This window comes from Schistocerca nitens, chromosome 1, assembly GCF_023898315.1.
Source record: "Schistocerca nitens isolate TAMUIC-IGC-003100 chromosome 1, iqSchNite1.1, whole genome shotgun sequence".
NCBI classification, from domain to species: Eukaryota; Metazoa; Arthropoda; class Insecta; order Orthoptera; family Acrididae; genus Schistocerca; species Schistocerca nitens.
In genome coordinates, this window is record NC_064614.1 from 307,023,265 (window position 1) to 307,044,217 (window position 20,953).

The window sequence follows — 20,953 nt, forward strand, 5'->3', positions numbered from 1 at the left end:
TAGCACATACCATTTTGTCACAATGTGACTTTTATATGCCAGTACTAAAAAATGAGCAACACACATGTAACTTGAATGACAAGTAATATAATTTTGCAATATGAATTATTAGATAGGAATTATGATTCTACTAACTGGCATTCCCGCTCTCTCTTCTCCTTAACTCATTATTATAGCTTTATCTCTGATGAATTGCTTGGCCTTAGTGACATGACCATCATTCCATAGTATTGATATTCCAGCACAGGATCAATAGCGATTTCCATAATGAGGTTTCACAAAAACTGAAAAACCATTTATAGTTCCTGTCCCTTTCTGCTTTTTAATCCATGTGTGTGTCAACAGAAACCAGATTTTTTCAAGCTTTAAGAACTTCACACACTACATCTTTAACACTCTGTGTTAGTATCCAATCTTGACTACTGTATTTCAAATTTATACATTTTAACATTACTAAAGAGTAGTTTTATCATTTTAACAAGAAAAGCAGCTTCTAAAATTGAAACATGAAACAAAACACATGGTATTTTCAGGAAATCTTGGGGACTGATTGGGTAGGATCCACAACACCAGAAAGGGTGAATCAGTAAATGAAAAAGTTTTACGTGCTGGAGAGAAATGATAATTTTATGGTGAAAGGAACATGGCTACAGGTAACCTAACTTATTCATTTCCAACAAGTCTTTGAGTCATGAGCATTGAGTTGCATATAAAAATAAAAGTAACTGTGTTGACTGGTGATGATATTTTGTGCGTAAAAATATTGGGATAACATATAGGGAAAACAACTGCATGTATGAGAGAAATGCAATTTGAGAAATATAAATGAGGACTAAGGCGAAGAAAGAACAGCTTTAAGAAGAACCAGGAACTAGGCAGTAAACCTTAGACAGGCAGATCATGTAGAAAGACTTTCAAAAACAGGGCCAATAAAGAAATTAGTCAAGGCAAAACTTGGACAAGAAAGATAAACTTGACAAAGTCCTGGGTAATAACTGTTATGGTATGTTTAAGAAACTTTAACAAAAGAGAACAGTGATCTGATAACAGTAACAGAGAGCTGAAAACAGAGATAAATGGAGAAAAGTTACATTATAGACTCATTTCCAACATGGACTGCAGAACAAAGAAAATACATAAGCACGGAATATGCTGTGGCAGGTATAAATTAGAAATCAGTTAAAACTGCACACACAATATTGAATGGTCATGAAAAATAATCTGATACATTTGACGTACAACTTCTAAGTTTAGGAAGCTGACAAGTACATCGCAGACCTTGCAATTCCACTAAAGTATAAGTTTCAGATGAGAACTGTTGAACACAAATGAAAATGTGATATTCTCTCAGCAACAATTTTGATTCCAGAAGGGTCCTTTTACTGAACATAAAAGGTTTATATTAAATTATGCAGCATGATATTTTGGATCCTGGAACAGTCTTCAATGCTTTGGCCCTTGTGGCACCTAGATGAATGCTTCTATGTGGTAGGTGCTGTAAGAGTCAAAGCACCTGAAGATGGATCCATAACATCTAGAAAACCAAAATGCATAATTTAAAATAACTTTATTCTTGGCAACTGTAGACAGAAGGTATTATATACATTCATTTAAACTTTTGCATTTTAGAGACACTATCATTTTTCCCATGGTTCAGATGGAGGTGCAGAAGAAATGTTATTGAACAGAAATATCTATTGCTTTTTACATGAACTGTTTTGCTTTCTGCGGAACTGTCTGGCTAATTTTATCACTGACACTGAAAAAGTACCTGTTAAAATATTTTACAAATACACAAACTGCACTCCATATGTTCATTTTCTAAGACTGCTTTGGCTCGCTAACAATTTTTGTTGGCTATAAAAGGTCAAAAATGGGAAAAAAAATTCTATATACATAATGGTGTTGTCTGTCAGATAAGATGAGATAAATAATTTATGTTGATTCCTAAATTAGTACCAATAACATGGCAGAAATGTATTATTTAACTTTTGTAAGTTAATATAAATCAAACTTCCCCCATCAATATTACTTTTAAGGACAACTGATATCTATCTACTTATCACATCACCAAAAATGTTAAACTTTATCTTGTTTGAAATGATTTCTTATGCCATGATAATCTATTATCTATAACAGTTAACATTACAATTCAATTATTAATGAGGAAATCAGTTACAGTAATTACTAATAGTCCAGCAGATTACTGTAGAATGCATCAATGTAAGGGATGTTTAAAATGCATTAAATGTCAGTTATAAATACTTTTCTAGATAAAGTCCTCTATATCTTTGTCAGCTGTTTCTACTGAGATACACTAAAATTTGTTACCAGCACAGCAACAGAGAAGAGATGGGCAACAAAGTGAATTAACAAACCTTTCTGTGAAAAACATAAATTGTGTGGAGTGGTCACGACACACATACATGAGCTACTGCATTCATATTGTAAGTATTTTTTCATTTTGAGAGGTGATATTTAAAGATAATAACAGTTGAATGATAAGCCCAAAATTAATTATTCCAAGAACAAAAGCAGAACAGTGCAGACTATTGTCTAGAAGGAAATAGAGAACTCTGTCATAGCCATTACTGGAAAAGATTTAGTCATTGAAGAAAAGAACCATATGGTACACAAAAGCAAACATTTTTACCAATTTCTTCCAATATGAAATACAGAAAACGAGCTAGAGACAGCTGAAAGGGTAAGATTTCTCATAATTGAAAGACAGTATTACAAGCATTTAATAAGTCTGCTGTTAAGCCGACTTCTATGAAATGAACGTAAGCATATTACTGTTGCACCCTTTTAGAATTATATCAATACAGATACAGTGTTAATAATTACTGACCAGTCTAAGAACAGTCTCCTCTAACAGTACTTTTGAACATAATTTAGTTATTATGTATACGCAAAAATTAGATTTTGTGTGTTTGAATTCTAAAGAGGACTTTCCACCACATGTACAATCTATTACTTCTTTAACAACACATTTAAATGATAAAACATCACAAACCAGAATTTTCTGCAATTTGTTTTATGCATTTCACTGTGCAAATCACTACATATTTTATGTAATGACAAATTTTATGGCATATGAAGCAAAACAGTCAATTAATAGAAAGCAGTGAGTCACACTAGGTATATCTATCACTATCCTTAAAGAACTGTCTTCTGACTTGGAACAAAGCATTACCTGCCACCACATGTTTCAATACAATGATAACTTCAGTTCTGTACAAATATATGAATGATCCTTTATCCTGAGTATGCACTACAGACCTCACTGTCACGTGCCCAAATGAAAATATCCTCTTTATTATATTATAATACCTTCTTAGATAGCCAGAGCTGAGATTATCTTTATTGTAAATGCACAAATGTGACATAGTAAATTATCACTGAGATTACTTATAGTTTTTCTGTAACTAGATAACACCAAAATATGAAGGGAAAAGAAATACACACAGCACAAGGGAGGATGTAACCTCAAAAATAAGAGAACATGGGGTAAGCCAACATCTAAAACAGACTGTTCCAGATTTCTTGCTGAGCACGTTAGTCAGAACATTAAACAGAAATTGTGTTATGTAGCTCTTAACCACTTAAGTTCAACAACGTTTATTTTTATATGTGACTGCTGAAAGCAGTCAGGCAGCATACTTTGTTTATGCCCATTTATTAATGTCACCAGGAACAATATTCCAGGGTAATTCTATATTTAGACACTGGCTATCCACTGATAGAAATAACACAACATGGATTGCATGTGTACCTACAAATCTACTTTAGATAACCATTCAGGCAACTAAGAATACCAAACACCAGACACTCAATATACAGAGTGTTTCTCAGTTGTCCCACAAACTCCTACTACACACAGTGAACTTTGTAGATAATTATTTTAATAGGAAGCCATGTCCAGAGATCAACAGCTTATTTTCATTCAGTCATTGTGTAGTATGGATCTGTATGTCTATCATATATGTATTGTTGAAATGATTGCCTAGTAGTATAACAACTGCACCTGTTCTTAATATGTCATTATTGATGAGAGAATATAATAATTTATCAAATGTTAATATAATTATTTTATTTAGATCATGTAATTTTCATATTTATTTTTACTGTTTATTGTGTTGCTGAACTGGTTGCCTAACAGTACAGAAAGAGCAAAACAGAACTAGACTGGAAAATACTTCTATTAATGTTGTGGAAATGACATTCGTTAATGAACAGGAGAATTGCCCACCACAGAAAATGCTGGAAACCATGATTTCAATGCTGTCATGTGTCTATGCATGCACATGTCCCACATGCTCTGTCCTGAGTGAATGAGAAAAGCACACATTGTTAATGACTGACTGAATGCAACACAAAATGGTGCTAATCATAAAACAGATCTTGTTCATGGTCAACTGTTATGCAAAGCACAATTCATGGAAAATATGTGCAGAACTTTTTGTGCGAGAATGTAAGACTGAAAGTATTTTGGCAAAACTTCCAGCAAAATCTGCAAAGCAAAACAGTGGCAAAATGGCACAAAATGGGTTCCATAGTAAATAAAAACTACAATTATCTGAAGAGTTCAAACACCAGAAAGCATTGCTCGAGCGAAGGAAAGCATGAAACAAAATGATGAAATTGGAACACTATCTCTCTTTGTAAGTGGGAATGAAGAGATCATCATCTTGAAACATCAGTTATATGTATTCTTACAAATTTACTGTCGTGGACGAGTTAAACCATGCAGACAAACTTTGGTATGTTGAGTTCTGCCAGTGGTTTCTGAGTGAACTGGAACCAGTGCTTTTGGATCATTAGTTTTTCATTTTTTCAGGTAAGTGCTCTTTCAGCTCGTCAGGGTACATGAGCTTAAGCTTGCAGAACATGGGTTACTGTGCATCAAAAAATCTACAGTAGTACTCTGATAAACCATTGCATAACCTCATGATTGGTATACGGTGCACGATGTCTCTTGTCAACACTGTAACATGATATTTCAACACAGTATTTCATTAAACTGTTAATGCTAACTGATACGTCCAGAACTGTTTAGTCTATAAGTGGATCAACTCACAGAAGATGAATGACTGTCTGGGAATTATCAGCAATACAGAGAAAAAGGAAAAAAGCAGTTGAAGGTATTAAAAGAATATAGCAGATGGCTGGGGCTGGCTGACAACAAGAAGAAAAAAGGATGAGCCAGCTACTCTGCAACACACTAAAACCTCCAGCCTAAAATACAAGGCTAGAGGAATACAGATAGGGAAAAAACAAACACCACAGTGAACAAATGGCTCTGAGCACTATGGGACTTAACATCTGTGCTCATCAGTCCCCCACGGTGAACAAACAGCAAGGAAAGAGTGAGGAAGAGTTAAAATGAAAGGATAATGGAGGCCTGGGAGAAAAGGCCAGATGTCTACCCCAGATTGTGTGATAACAGCCCCCCCCCCCTCTCATGAATAAAATGTGAAACTATATCGTCCTCTGAGGCATTGTCTCACAACACCATTGGCAAAGTGGCGGGAAAGTTAAAAGTCCGCTGCAGAGTGTCTAATGAAGATAACAGTCATGTGGAAACCACAGCAACACCTAGGTGGGTCCTCACAATAGAGGAGATGATCATGAGTCAGCCAAGTATGCCCAATGCAGAGCTGGCAAAGGACAATAGAGCCCCTGCAAGTGGTTTGCATGGATGACCGCCATACATTTGACGTCTGCTTGATAACACGTCATTTATTTTATGTACTGACGGTGCGCCATTCAGTATCCCAGATCCCAAAAACTATACAGCTTAAGACCGATTGGAGATCAGTCTCTGGTGGGCCGATCTCCAGTTTTGGTTCAATGGTAGCCTGTTTCGTCAGCCTGTTAGGAAGTTCATTGCCTGGGATCCTGACATGTCCTAGGTTCTAAATGAAAGACACTGAATGTTCACTGTTTCCAAGAGCAAAAAGAGACTCCTGGATAGTCATCACCAAAGGATGATGAGGGAAGCACTAGTCATGGGCTTGTAGGCTGTTTAAGAGTCACTACAGATAATGAAGGATACACCTGCACAGGAGCGGATATGCTCAAGAGCTCGAGAGATGACTACCAACTGCGTAATGAAAACACTGCACTCTGGAACTAGGAGTACTGTTCATTACGTTCAGCATGAGTGTAAGAGAAGCCAACATGACCATCATCCATTGAGCTGGAATTCGCCCAGAATAGAGTAAAATCGCCATTGCAGGGGTCTCAGGTGGAACTGAGCATTTTGGGCCTTGAGATAGGTCCAGACAAAGCTGTGGCTGGGGCGTGGACCATGGAGGTGTACGTTAGTGGGCCCGCAGGAAAGGTGGTAGAGGGAAAGTGTTGAGTGCAATAAGTAGCGACCGGACACTAACTGAAATTGGAATCCCTGGTCTGGGCTGCCATTTCAAGAGATGGATTGGCATGCGAGGGAAAAGGAGATGGTAATTGGGACAGTGAGGGAAACTATGAATGTGGACGGTATAATGCAGAAGCAGTTGCTGTCACCTGATCTGCAATAGATGAAATCCAGCTTCCATGAGAAGGCTATTCACTGGGCTCATTCAGAAAGCTTCCATCACAAGCCAATCTCTACAATGACGTATATGGTCCAGTAGCTGCAATGCTCAGGGCATTGCTGAACCATACACCAGGCTCCCATAGTCAAGATGGGACTGTGCAAGGTCTTTTACAGCTGCAGCAGTGTAAGGTGATCAGCACCCCAGTCAGTGTGGCTAAGGCAACACTGATGATGCTGCCAGCACTTTTCCTTAAGCTGACAAAGATGGGGTAGCCAAGTTAAGTGGTGTTGAAGACCAGTCCCAAAAACCGGTAAATCTCCACTACATTAAGGAGTTGGTCATCGAGGAAAAGACCCATATGTGGATGGACAGTATGATGATGACAGAAGCGCATGATGGTTGCTGAAAACTGCAAGGGCCCATGACTGCACCTTTCGTATGGCTCCCTGCAGCTGACATTCAGCCACACCAATAGAAGAGGAGCAGAAGGAAATCCAAAAATTGCCAGCATACAAGAAGGGGATACTAAGGGCCCCACTGCTGCTGTGAGACTATTAATGGCAATTAAAAAGAGTGGGACAGTCAGTACAGAGCCCTGTGGGACCCCATTCTCTTGGATGCAGGGTAAACTGTGTGAATCACCGCCTCGAACTCTGAAAGTGTGCAGCGACAAAAAGTTCTGTATAAAAATTGGAAGTGGGCCCCTGAGACGTCACACGTGCAATGTACCAAGGATGCGGTGTAACCAAGTGGTATCGAAGGCTTTTGTAAGGTCAAAAAAGACAGCAATAATGTGTTGACACTGCGAAAAAGCCATTCAGATGGATGACTCCAGGTAAACCAAGTTATCAGTGGTGGAGCGACTTTGGCAAAAACTGCCCTGGGACGGAGCCAGAGGCCCCCAAGACCAAGGAGACAATACAACTGCCAGCTCACCATACATTCGAGCAGCTTACACAGAACACTGGTGAGACTGACAGGATGATAGCTATCCATAAATAGTGGGTTCTTACCAGGCTTTAGCACTGGAACTATGATACTTTCCCATCACTGCAACGGAAATTTGCCATCACTCTAGATGTGGTTGAAGACAGCAAGGAGGTGGTGCTGGAGGTGTTTAATCATTTGGGAATGGATGTGGTCTGAAGCAAGGGATGTGGGAGAACATTTGGCAAGGGCACTGAGAAATTCCCAGTCACTGAAGGGAGCATTATATGGCTCAGGGCGACACGGAGCAAAAGACAGGTGTTGTCATCCCACCAGCTGTTTGAGGAGACAAAAGTCAGGACAGTAATTCTCAGATGCAGAAGTGCAAGCATAATGTTCGGCAAGATGCTCTGTGATTACGTCTGGATGAGCACTTACAGCTCCATGTGTGGAAATTCCAGGTATACCTGCAAGGGTCTGGTATCTGTAATGGCATGTGAGCTTGGTCTGAACCTGGAAAGGAGAGGTATGTGTTCCAATGTTGGAGATGTAGCATTCCCAACACGCCTGCTTCTGTCATTTGATGAGCTGATGGAGCCATTTGATGGCAATGAGTTTCAGGGAATGGAGGCACTAATGACATTGGAGGGCTAGCCTACAGTCTCTAATGGCGGCAGTGATTTCCGGCAACTCCCCACACTGTCTTCCACCAGGCCACTGGAGTGTCCTGTTTCTTAGCAGACTACTACTTCGTCTGCTTGCTCTCTCGCTTCTCTTTAGGAAATTGCTTGGAGGACTTCTCTGAAGTAACTTCAGGTATGGAAGAAGTCTGTGAAGCCCTTCATCTAGCAGGTTGTGGCTCCCTCAGCCACTGGTGTGTGTCCACTTTTGCATTGGTGGAGACCTTGGAAGGGAGAATCCCGAGGGACACATTCCATGCAAGAGGAGCTGGAGGAGGCTGCTGCTTCTCTAGCTGGGGTGTGGGGACAGATGTCCCCGGTGTTTGGGGAGGCATTGCTCCCAAAGTAGAAGTTTTGGGAGCAATGAAAGAAGAAATGCCCCCAACCACAAAGGGGGGGGGGGGGGTAATGTAATAGGGTGGTCCTGAGGGTCCACTGTTCGAGGTAGAGGCGAGGAGGCTACCATCATCAGTGAGGGTGATGTCGACGTAGCTGCAGCATACATAGATGTCAAACGAATGGGGTGCAACCGCTCATATTTCTGTTTAGCCTCTTGATATATCTGCAATCTAGATGCTTGTACTCCTCAATTTTCTGCTCCTTTTGGAGTACTTTGTAGTCTGGCAAGCAGGGGGAGGAGGTGCACATAGAGTAGACAACTGCAGTCTCTACATGTGGTGCTGGAATTGCAGCGGGAAGACATGTGGCCAAATTTCCAGCACTCAAAGCACCACGTAGGGGGAGGGATCTATGGTTTTATGTCACAACAGTATACCATCTCCTTGATGTTTTCAGGCAATGAATCACCCTCAAAGGCCAAGATGAAGGCACTGGCAGCAACCCTATTGTCTTTTGGTGCCCTATAGAAGTGCCGAATGAAGTGAACATCTCGCCATTCTAAGTTTGATGGAGCTTGTCATCAGAGTGCAAGAGAAGGTCACAATGGAAAATAATCTCCCGGACCAAGTTGAGGCTTTTATGGGGAATGATGAGAACAGAAATATCACCAAGCTGGTCACAGGGTAGCAACACCCAGGACTGGGCTGGGGACGCTGTCTGGATGAGGACTGCTCATTTCTCATTTTCTACAGTGCAACCACTTCCCCAAACTTGTCCTCCAGTTTTTCAACAAAAAATTGAGGCTTTGTAGCCAGAAAGGAGTCCCCATCTTTTCTGCTGCAGACTAAATACCTTGGTGAATAAGGCTCTCTCTTTCCATAGTGCTACATTCCTTCTATGTTTAGCTAGGGTGGGGAATGATTTAGGGTCTTACCTGTCAACTTTGTAACCTCCATTCCCCTTCTTAAAGACTGCTGGCACCATTTGGTCACCACCAAGAAATGACTTGGTCCACTTCATTGCAAGTCATCTTCCCTGATGCCATGCATTCCAATCAGGTGCTCTCCCCACTCTCCCCACAGGTGCCACCCAGCCACAACCAAGGCCACCTGGCACGATAGCCATTGCTGGGAGTCCTGATGGCCCAATAAGATGGGCATCTACTCCTTGGCATATGTGGTGAGTTTGCAGCTCAGGCATCAGTAGTGTGATCCCTGTGTCGTCAGGGGCTACGACCAAGAGGGTACCTGATAACCCAACCACGATGGACTGGCTACTGTGCTAGACCCTAGGTGCAAAGAAATCCAATATTGTCATTGGAGCAAATGAGGACAGCAGAGAATGGAAGAAAATGATATACCCCAGAATGTGTCCTCACCCAAATAGCTGAATGGTGGGTGGAGTTGCACAGCCACGACAATAAGAAGTGCAGAAAATCTAAGCACACTATCAATATCTGGTACACTACATACGGCATCCTTCGCAAAATGGTCCACACTTCTGTAGAATTTTGAAAGTTTGAGGTAAAACCCTAAAAGGGGACCAGAACTTGGGCTGAAAAGTGGGAGACTCCTTTTAGTCACCTCTATGACAGGCAGGAATACCTCAGGCCTATTCTAACCCCAAACACGCAGGGGGAGACAGCAAAACAGAATGAGATCCCCTGTTGCAATGATTCTGCTCAATGTTTCATAAAAGAATGAACTGTAGCAATAAAAGAAAGGGATAAAGAGAATTGGAAGGATTGGAAGGGTGCAGGAATAAACATGGGCATGGGCATGATTAGAGAATTAGTAAAAAAGTACGAACATAAACATCTACACTATGTGACCACTCTGCAGTTTACACTAAAGTGTTCGGCAGATGCAGTCACTTGTCCTGTTTCAGTGGAACCCTCTCAGCCAGCAAGATCCGGGCAGTCACAGAGGGAGGGAGTATTGGTAGCTGGGAGCTCCAACATTAGGTGCTTTATGGGGTCCCTTAGGGAAACATGACAGAAAATCCAACTGGTGATCTGTAAAGTACACTAGTGGCAATCGAGGTCTTTTCTGCTTGATAGCAATGGAAATACTATCGATCACAGTGCTGTTAAAGCAGAGTTAGTAAACACAGCCTTCCAAAACTCCTTCACCAAAGAAGACTAAGTAAATATTCCAAAATCTGAATCAAGAACAGCTGTCAACATGACTAACTTGAAGCAGTGAAGCAACTGAAATCACTTAATAAAAGCAATTCCTCCAGTCCAGATTGTATACCAATTAGGTTCCTTTCAGAGTATGCTGATGTAATAGCTCTGTAGTCAATAATCATGGACAATTGTTCACAGGACTAAAGATCCATCCCTAAAGATTGGAAAGTTGCCCAAGTCACACCAATATTCAAGAAAGGCAATAGGAATAATCGAGTAAATTACAGGCTAACATCTTAAATGTCAATATACAGTAGGATTTTGGAATACATTTATTGTGTTTGAACATTACGAACTACTCTCAAGGTAATGGTCTCTTGACACATCGTCAACATGGATTTAGCAAACATCATTCTCATGAAAAACAGCTAGCTCTTTACCCTTGCGAAGTGCTGAGTGCCATGGACAAAGAATTTCAAATTGATTCAGTTTTTCTACATTTCCAGAAGGTTTTTGACACTGTATCTCACAAACAGCTTGTAATCCAATTGTGTGCTTTTGGAATATCATCTCAGTTATGTGACTACATTTGGGATTACCTGTCAGAGAGGTCACAGTTTGTAGTAACTGACAAAGTCATCAAGTAAAACAGAAGTGATTTCTGGCATTCCCAAAGCTATTGTTATAGTCCCTCTGTTGTTCCTTACCTATATAAAAATTTAGGGGACAATCTGAATAGCAGTCTTACATTGTTTGCAAATGATGCCATCATTTCCTGCTCACAAAAGTCATCAAAAGATCAAAACAAATTTTAAAATGACTTAGAAAAGATACACTTAGAAAATGTAACAGGTCTACTAAAGAGAGTGTCTACAGTATGCTTGTCCATCCTCTTTTGGAATACTGCTATGTGGTGCGAGATCCTTACCAGACAGGATTAATTAAGTACATCAAGAAAGCTCAAAGAAGGACAGCACATTTTATATTATCGAGAAATAGGGGAGAGGGTGTCTCGAACATGGTACAGTATCTGGGTTGGATATCATTAAAACAAAGGCATTTCTCATTGTGATGGGATCCTTTCATGAAATTTCAATCACCAAGTTTCTCCTCAAAATGCAAAAATAATTTGCTGAGCTAACCTATATAGGGAGAAATCATTAGCATAATAAAATAAGGGAAACCAGAGCTCACACAGAAACATATAGGTGTTGGTTTTATCCACACACTATTTGAGAGTGGAATAACAGAATTATTGTGCCTGGCAGTGCAGAGTAGCCATGTAGATGCAGAAAAGTAACAAGCAACTGCTGTGCAGCATCACAAAAAATAGAAGGAATACATTTGCTCTATTCAAATGCCTGGAGAAGAAAGATGGAACCATAGCATGTAGGTACAAGGCACATATGAAAATAGATGAAGTTGTGTTTTATACAGCTATATGTTTTAACAGATCAAACAGAGAACAAACTTCAAAAATCAGTAATTCTGTAAAAGACAGATGTGAGTGACATGCTAGCTACTGTCTTGAAGAGCCTGAATGAAGGCATGTCACCAGGCACAGGTGAAATAAGGGCAGACATGACCAAAGCTGTGGAATTCACAGGCTCCAGTGGCTGCACAGAGAAATACTTCTCATATGGAAAGAAGGAAAAGCATATAAGAAATAATGGAACAGGAATTTAAAAAAAGGCATCAACTGTTCCCATCACCATCCTCAAAAAGAAAGCAGCAGCAATGTGGCAACTATAGAGTGTCCACTTCTGTCCCACAGACTTAAGTTAACAGAAAAAATGATTGAACACTGTTTAAAAACAACCACTGAACTACAGCTTGGGGAAAAATGGTATGGTTTTAGAAATTGGTTTGCTGTTAGAATGATAATGAAAAGGTACTGGAAGTAAAGGACAAGATATCATCTTTGTCTTCCTAAATTTACAGAAGGCATTTGACAGTTTGCCGGGACAAATTATGGGAATGTCAGCAAAATAGTAATTTTGTTGAATGATAGAATTGTGTCCCTACAAGAGGTGGCTATTGTGACTAGTTTACCATTAGCAAATGAGTCCAGAAGGGCAGCACATTATCTCCACTCCTGCTCACCACAGCGATGGATGAAATAATGAAGAGAGTGAAACAAAAATCTGATTCAAAATTCAATGACCTGCTTTTGCACACCATGTGGCAAGACACAGAAGAAGTAACACAACAGAAATTAAATATATTGAACCAGCAACTAGAGCAATTTGTCCTAAAAAGCAGCCACACGAAAAGCATCAAGGTGCTATACAGTAAATAAGGATTACATGTGAACAGTGACGTGGATGAAGAGAAGCTATGAAATGTTGACTACTTTCAGTTCCTTGGTAGTTACCCCTCCTTCCCTACCTTCCCCATAGTATTCTGACTTGTTTGAGGCAGCTTGCCATGAATTCCTCTCCTGAGCACCTCTTCATCTCACAGTAACACTTGCATCCTCAATTATTTCTTGGATGCATTCTAATTTCCATCTTCCCCTACAGTTTTTACCCTCTACCGCTCCCTCTAGCATGATGTAGGTTATTACCTGAGGCCTTAACAAGTTTCCTTTCATCCTGTCCTTTCTTCTTGCAGTGTCTCCCATATATTCCTTTCTTTGATGATTCTGCAAGGAACCTCCTCAGTTCCTTATTAGTCTGCCTAATTTTAAACATTCTTCTGTAGAAACATGTCTTGAACAGTACAATTCTCTTCCGTTCTGGCTTTCTCACTGTCCATGTTACATTACAAAATAATACTGTGCTCCGAAAGTACATTCTCAGAAATTTCTTCCTCAAATCAAGGCTTATGTTTGATACTAGGAGATGTCTCTTGACCAGGAGAGTCCACTTTGCCTCTGCTAGTTTGTTTTTTATGTCTTATTTGTTTCATGTGTCATTTTCTTTCCCATTCTTCTATATATTATTCTTGTCAGCAACCTGGATGTATGAGCTCTTAAGCTGACTGTGTGGTAATTGTCACCCTTTCAGAATTCTGTGAATGATAATTTTCCAAAAGTCTGATGCTAGTTCACCAGTTTCACCACATAGATTCTACAGCCTCACTTGAATAGTCGTTTGGTTGCCACTCTGTAGTAGTCTCATAACTCACAACACCAAGTCTTCCACAGAAACCACTAACAGAGGTCAAGGAGCAGCTCACTTTTACCACAAAGGATTTTCCTACAGGACCACCAAATCCCCTTAAGTGCCAAGAAAATCCTTAAACTATAAATGCTCTAGAAACCTCTATCGTCAACAATAGAGATAGTGTCAAACTACAAGCTGCTGAAATTAAATTCCCAAGGTAAACATTCCAAAAGCAAGAAAAAATAACGTGAGGGGTGAAAAATGTATCAAGAAACACAAATGAAGCAACCATTATACAAAGGCATAATAAAATCAGTGGTTTGAATACATAAAGAGGGTGGTTCAAACAAGAAAATGGCTTGGAAAGGAATCTGAAGGCAAGAGATTAAGAGACTGGCCTCTTAAATGGTGACTCATTCAAGTGAAATGGGATCTGGAAGGAAAGGGGAGCAGAATGGCACCAAGGTGAGAGGGAAGAAGTGTACTTGGACAAACAAAGATGTAAACTGCCCCTGCACCAGACTTGGGCAACTAAGATGATTAATGGATGACGATTATGATTACTGGACAGCTCAGGCCAGGGATATTGGACACTTTTACCTCCATTACCAACCGTCAGGTAATATGTTCATTTCATGAACATCCTCCAGATATCTATTCAACAAATTACTCATTTTACACTAATATTACGACATCTTCAATAATAAGTACCAGGTCATATGTGGAACAATCCAAAGAACATTTTCTAGGAAAACAAGAAAAAAAGCATGAATGAACTTCTGTATAACGATGGCCAAGCCAATTTTGACATGCGGCTTAGAGACATGGATGATGAACTACAAATATCTTAGTTAATAATTTATGAGTAAAGGCAACAACTCACCAAGCATTACAGGAGACGAGTCATCAATAGGCACACAAACAAGATTGAAAAAACTTCACTAGCTTCCGAATGAATCCTTTTTGAGCTGAAGTGTGCATAAAGGATAGAAAGTGCTCTTGTACTACACCTCAAAAACTCCTGCTCAAAAAAGGATATGTCCAAAAGTTTGTGAAGTTTTCAGTCATATTTATGTCTGTGATAACCCTCCTCATGGACCATGGACCTTGCCGTTGGTGGGGAGGTTTGTATGCCTCATTGATACAAATAGCCGTACCATAGGTGCAACCACAATGTAGGGGTATCTGTTGAGAGACAAGTCAAATGTGTGGTTCAGTAGTTGCAGGGGCAACAGTCTGGATGATTGACTGATCTGGCCTTGTAACATTAACCAAAACGGCCTTGCTGTGCTGGTACTGCGAACGGCTGAAAGCAAGGAGCAATTACAGTCGTAATTTTTACCGAGGGTATGTAGCTTTACTGTATGGTTAAATGACGATGGCGTCATCTTGGGTAAAACATTCCAGAGGTAAAATAGTCCCCCATTCGGATTTCCAGGCAGGGACTACTCAGGAGGACACCATTATCAGGAGAAACAAAACTGGTGTTCTACAGATCAGAGCATGGAATGTCAGATCTCTTAATCGGGTAAGTAGGTTAGAAAATTTGAAAAGAGAAATGGACAGGTTAAAGCTAGGTATAGTGGCAATTAGTAAAGTTCGGTGGCATGTGGAACGAGACCTCTGGTCAGGTGAATACAGGGTTATAAACACAAAAATCAAATAGGGGTAATGAAGGAGTAGGTTTAATGATGAACAAAAAAATAGGAGCAAGGGTAAGCTACTATGAACAGCATAGTTAATGCATTATTGTAGCCAAGATAGACACAAAGCCCACGCCTACCATAGTAGTGCAAGTTTACCTTGCATATGCCAACTAGCTCCGCAGATGATGAAGAGGTTGACGAAATGTACGATGAGATAAAATAAATTATTCAGATAGTGAAGGGAGACAAAAATTGGAAGTCATGGGGGATGGGAATCCGATAGTAGGAAAAGGAAGAGAAGGAAAAGTAGTAGGTGAATATGGAATGGGGGTAAGTAATGAAAGAGGACGCCACATAGTAGAATTTTGCACAAAGAATAACTTCATCACAGCTAATAATGGTTTAAGAATCAAGAAAGAAGGTTGTATATGTGGAAGAGGCCTGCAGACACTCGAAGGTTTCAGATAGATTATATAATGGTAAGACAGATTTAGGAACCAGGTTTTAAACTGTAAGACATTTCCAGGGGCAGATGTGGACTCTGACCACAATCTACTGCTTATGAACTGTAGACTAAAACTGAAGAAACTGCAAAAAGGTGGGAATTAAAGGAGATAGGATCTGGATAAACTGAAAGAACCAGAGGCTGTAGAGTGTTTCAGAGAGAGCATTAGAGAATGATTTACAAGAACGGGGGAAAGAAAAACAATAGGAGAAAAATGGGTAGCTTTGAGAGATGAAATAGTGAAGGCAGCAGAGGATTAAGTAGGTAAAAAGATGAGGGCTAGTAGATATCCTTGGGTAACGGAAGAGATATTGAATTTAGTTGATGAAAGGAGAGAATATAAAAATGCAGTAAATGAAGCAGGCAAAAAGGCATACAAACGTCTAAAAAATGAGATCGACAGAAAGTGCAAAATGACTAAGCAGGGAAGGCTAGAGGACGAATGTAAGGATGTAGAGGCATAAATCACTAGGGGTAAGATATATACTGCTTACAGGAAAATTAAGGAGACTTTTGGAGAAAAGAGAACCACTTGTATGGATATCAAGAGCTCAGATGGAAAACCAGTTCTAAGCAAAGAAGGGAAAGCAGAAGGGTGGAAGGAGTATATAGAGATTCTATACAAGGACGATGTACTTCAGGGCAATATTATGGAAATGGAAGAGGACATAGATGAAGATGAAATGGGAGATATGATACTGTGTGAAGAATTTGATAGAGCACTGAAAGACCAAGGTCGAAACAAGGCCCTGAGATTAGACAACATTCCATTAGAATTAGTGATAGCCCTGGGAGAGCCAGCCCTGACAAAACTCTACTATCTATTGAATAAGAAGTATGAGACACGTGAAACACCCTCAGACTTCAAGAAGAATATAATAATTCCAATCCCAAATAAAGCAGGAGTTTACAGGTGTGAAAATTACCGAACTATCAGTTTAATAAGTCACAGCTGCAAAGTACTAACATGAATTCTTTACAGGCGAATGGGAAAACTGGTAGAAGCTGACCCTGAGGAAGATCAGTTTGGATTCAGTAGAAAAGTTTGAACACATGAGGCAATACTGGCCCTATGAATTATCTTCCAAGCTATGTTAAGGAGAGGCAAACCTACATTTCTAGCATTTGTAGACTTAGAGGAAGCTTTTGACAATGTTGACTGGAATACTCTCTTTCAAATTCTGAAGATGGCAGGTGTAAAATACAAGGAGCAAGAGGCTGTTTACAGTTTGTACAGAAACCAGATGGCAGTTATAAGAGTCGAGGGGCATGAAAGGGAAGCAGTGGTTGGGAAGGGAGTGAGACAGGGTTGTAGCTTATCCCTGATGTTATTCAATCTGTATATGGAGCAAGCAGTAAAGGAAACAAAAGAAAAATTTGGAGTAGGAATTAAAATCCATGGAGACGAAATTAAAACTTTAAGGCTCACCGATGATATTGTAATTCTGTCAGAGACAGCAAAGGACCTGGAAGAGCAGCTGAACGGAATGGACAGTGTCTTGGAAGGAGGACGTAAGATGAACATCAACAAAAGCACAACAAGGATAATGGAATGTAGTCAAATTAAATCAGGTGATGCTGAGGGAATTAGAATAGGAAATGAGACACTTAAAGTAGTAAAGGAGTTTTGCTATTTGAGGAGCAAAATAACTGATGATGGTCAAAGTAGAGAGGATGTAAAATGTAGACTGGCTATGGCAAGGAAAGTGTTTCTGAAGAAGACAAATTTGTTAACATTGAGTATAGATTTAAGTGTTAGGAAGGCTTTTCTGGAAGTATTTGTATGGACTGTAGCCATGTATGGAAGTGAAACATGGACGATAAATAGTTTGGACAAGAAGACAATAGAAGCTTTCAAAATGTGGTGCTACAGAAGAATGCTGAAGATTAGATGGGTAGATCACATAACTAATGAGGAGGTACTGAACAGAATTTGGGAGAAGAGGAATTTGTAGCACAACTTAACTAGAAGAAGGGATCGGTTGGTAGGACATGTTCTGAGGCATTAAAGGTCACCAAATTTGTATTGGAGGGCAGCGTGGAGGGCAAAAATGAGAGGGAGACCAAGAGATGAATACACAAAGAAGATTCAGAAAGATGTAGGTTGAAGTAGTTACTTGGAGATGAGGAAGCTTGCACAGTGTAGAGTAGCATGGAGAGCTGCATCAAACCAGTCACTGTAATGAAGACCACAACAACAACACTACTAATTATTTACATTCTGCCAGAACATTCCATAAAGGGATCAAAATTAATACTGGAAAAAAATTAATAGAAAATGCTAAACTTCTGCTCACAAAAATAAAGATTTTTTCTCAATATATATTTTTTAAAATCATGTCAGATTAATAATGAGAGAGTTCAGGGTGTTCAGCAATAGCTGATTTTGTATCAAATACTTGTCAAAAATTGAATATGTTGTGGACCTGTGATTATAATAATAATAATAATAATAATAATAATAATAATAATAATATCATCATCATCAACACCATAAATTTCATTGTCTAGAACACTGCTCTCAGGAATATAGATAGTTCTATAAATATAATGATTGTTTACCTTATATTTTGTAGTTACTTAAATTCTTTCTAGCTAGTGGTTTTTATTGGAGTCTTCTTGATACAAGGAGTCAAGTGCAATTATATTCAAAACTTATGTTACTGCATGATTAACTCATAAATCCTAAACAAAGATCTGTTTCAAACTTTGACTAACATGTGGACAGAAACTCCTGGCACTGTTTGTGTGTTCTGTTTTGTTTACTGTACTCTTCTAGATGGTAGGTAGTGTTCATTAACTGTAGAATTTGTTATGCCTCATCGAAGAGTGTCAATGAGGCAGAAAACAACTAGATTTATTAAAATCAATGAGCCAACTGAATTATTACATATAGTAAATATGTTTTTGGATGGGGTCAGCCTTTAGCAAAACACAATTTTGTTTTGTCCCAAACATGTTTCAGTGCAGTTGCAGCATCACCAGTGGGCTTATGGCATCTCTGACACAAAGTGACAGTTCTATGACTATACTCTTTGGTTTTGTCTTCTGATCTTTGTGTTATAGCACTATGTTTGACAGCCATATTTCTGTATTTGTTCTATTAAGTGATGAAATAAATGTTGTTTTGATCCTAAAAGTGTGTAATTATGGTTCAATGCCACGTCAAACCCACAATGGTGACCCCGACTTCAACATTGTGCGTCTGGGAATTATTTTGTGCTTATTTTCATCAGTAAAGTACTCCATGTGCTGGCCCACATTGTCTTGAGAACAGTGGATCCACCAGAGTCATTTTGTGCAAGTGCATCGCACCCTAGCAATTATGCTTGCATTTTTAATAGTGTTCCTAATGTACAGTTGGTTAAAAGTGAACAATTTACTGGCCCCTGCCACGCCAACGGCCACTTAACCATTGCCAGCCCAACATGGTACCATCAAATACTACAATGCAGCAAGGCCTGCCACCCGGACAGTGCAAGCTGCTCACAGACATTGTGAACGATAATCGTGTGAAGGACTTTGTGTTTCACCCTCCGGGTAAGCAGTTGCCTTGCCGTTGATTCGATGTGCAGATGCAGTTTGAGAACTGTACTCTGAAAGCTCATATGCATGGGGTTGCAAATTCTTACTTGCCTGATGTCATTGCACCCCCTCTCCCCCCTCCCCGCATGCCATCTTGGTGACGCCGGTCGCCCCAGCCGCGCTGGCTGCTGCGACAATCGCTCTGTGGTAACATCAAGATTGCTTTCCGCCTGCTCTCGTAACGGCACCAGTCATTTCTTCCACAATGGTTTGGGGCTGTACCGTGACCGCCTTCCGTCCACTGTCGCAATGGCAGAGGCCGTTACACCCGTGCCATGCCTGCCTCCGGGCCTGCAGTTGGGACACATTTTGCTATCTGTTGTGCCGACCCACTCCTCTTCACATGCTGCTTGAGGCCTCCCCCCTCCCCCCCCCCCCCTCCCCTCCCCTCCTGCCCATGCAGACCTCGGGTGATGCATCACCCACCGCTGCTGTACTCCCGGCATCAGAGGCTCCCTCAAATGCCGACACGGATCTTTGCTTGCTTGTGCATCATCAACATGTGTTACTTGGCAGATTTCCTAAGCTGCCTGCTTTGCAAAAGGACAACCCTAAGACTTGGCTCGCCCTGGTGGACCATCTACTGGATATCCATGGGATCTTAGACGATGACGCACATTTCGTCTGCCTAGTGAGCCACCTCCATGACCATCCTGGCCAAATCAGTGATCTGCTACCTTCACCGTCCGCTTCGCCCAAGTATGTGACAGCAAAACTTTGCGTATCGAACGCTTTTCTCACCCTCCGGCTGAGGCCATCCACCACATCATCTGTGACGAGCAGCTTGACGACCGCACACCTTTGCAACTCTAGCAGCACCTTTGTACATTATTGATGACCAAGCAGTACCTGATGCCATGCTGTGGACTCTGTGGATGGTCAAACTACCGTCAGACCTTCAGCTGCACCTGCTATTGTATGTCGCCGACCCTCTCAAGGTCTGCCTACGCATAGCCAATCGGGCCTACACAATCATACGTAACCAACACCGCCTGTCACAGACGACATCACCTTTGCCTTCAGTTGGCACCCCTCCTTTGCCGGTTCCACGTGTTTCCTGTAGAGGCCAGCATGCAGCCCTCAGCAGCTAAGAGACCTGCCAAGAGCTACCTCCTGGCGGCCTACAGGAAGTACTACCTGTGCCCTCCCGACAGCAGCCAACCTCGCCCGAGCAGCAGCCCAAGTGTTCTCGAGCTAAGACGCAGCCACCCCACAATGCCTCGCCTCCAAGCTTACTCGCTCTGCTGATACCATGCAACCTATGGGGACGCCACTCACAACTGCCACAAGCCTTGCGCGTACCAACACGATTTTGGCAGGCATGTTTAGGTGCTACGTCCCACCATGATCATCAACAGCACCTACCTTCTGATGCTGCACCGCTTGCACCAATGGCGCGACACCTCTATGTCATGGACTTGTCGTCAGGCATGCGCTTTCTCATTGACAACAGTGCCGATGTCAGCATTATCCAGGCCAAACATGCAGGCAAGA

The 20,953-nt window shown here is 40.7% G+C and overlaps 1 protein-coding gene across 1 annotated transcript in view; it reads right to left on the minus strand.

Annotated features, from left to right (window-relative positions):
- LOC126248509 (flotillin-1) overlaps positions 1-20,953 on the minus strand; it is a 167,378-nt gene that overhangs the window by 59,707 nt on the left and 86,718 nt on the right. The gene's annotated exons all lie outside the window — the stretch shown is intronic.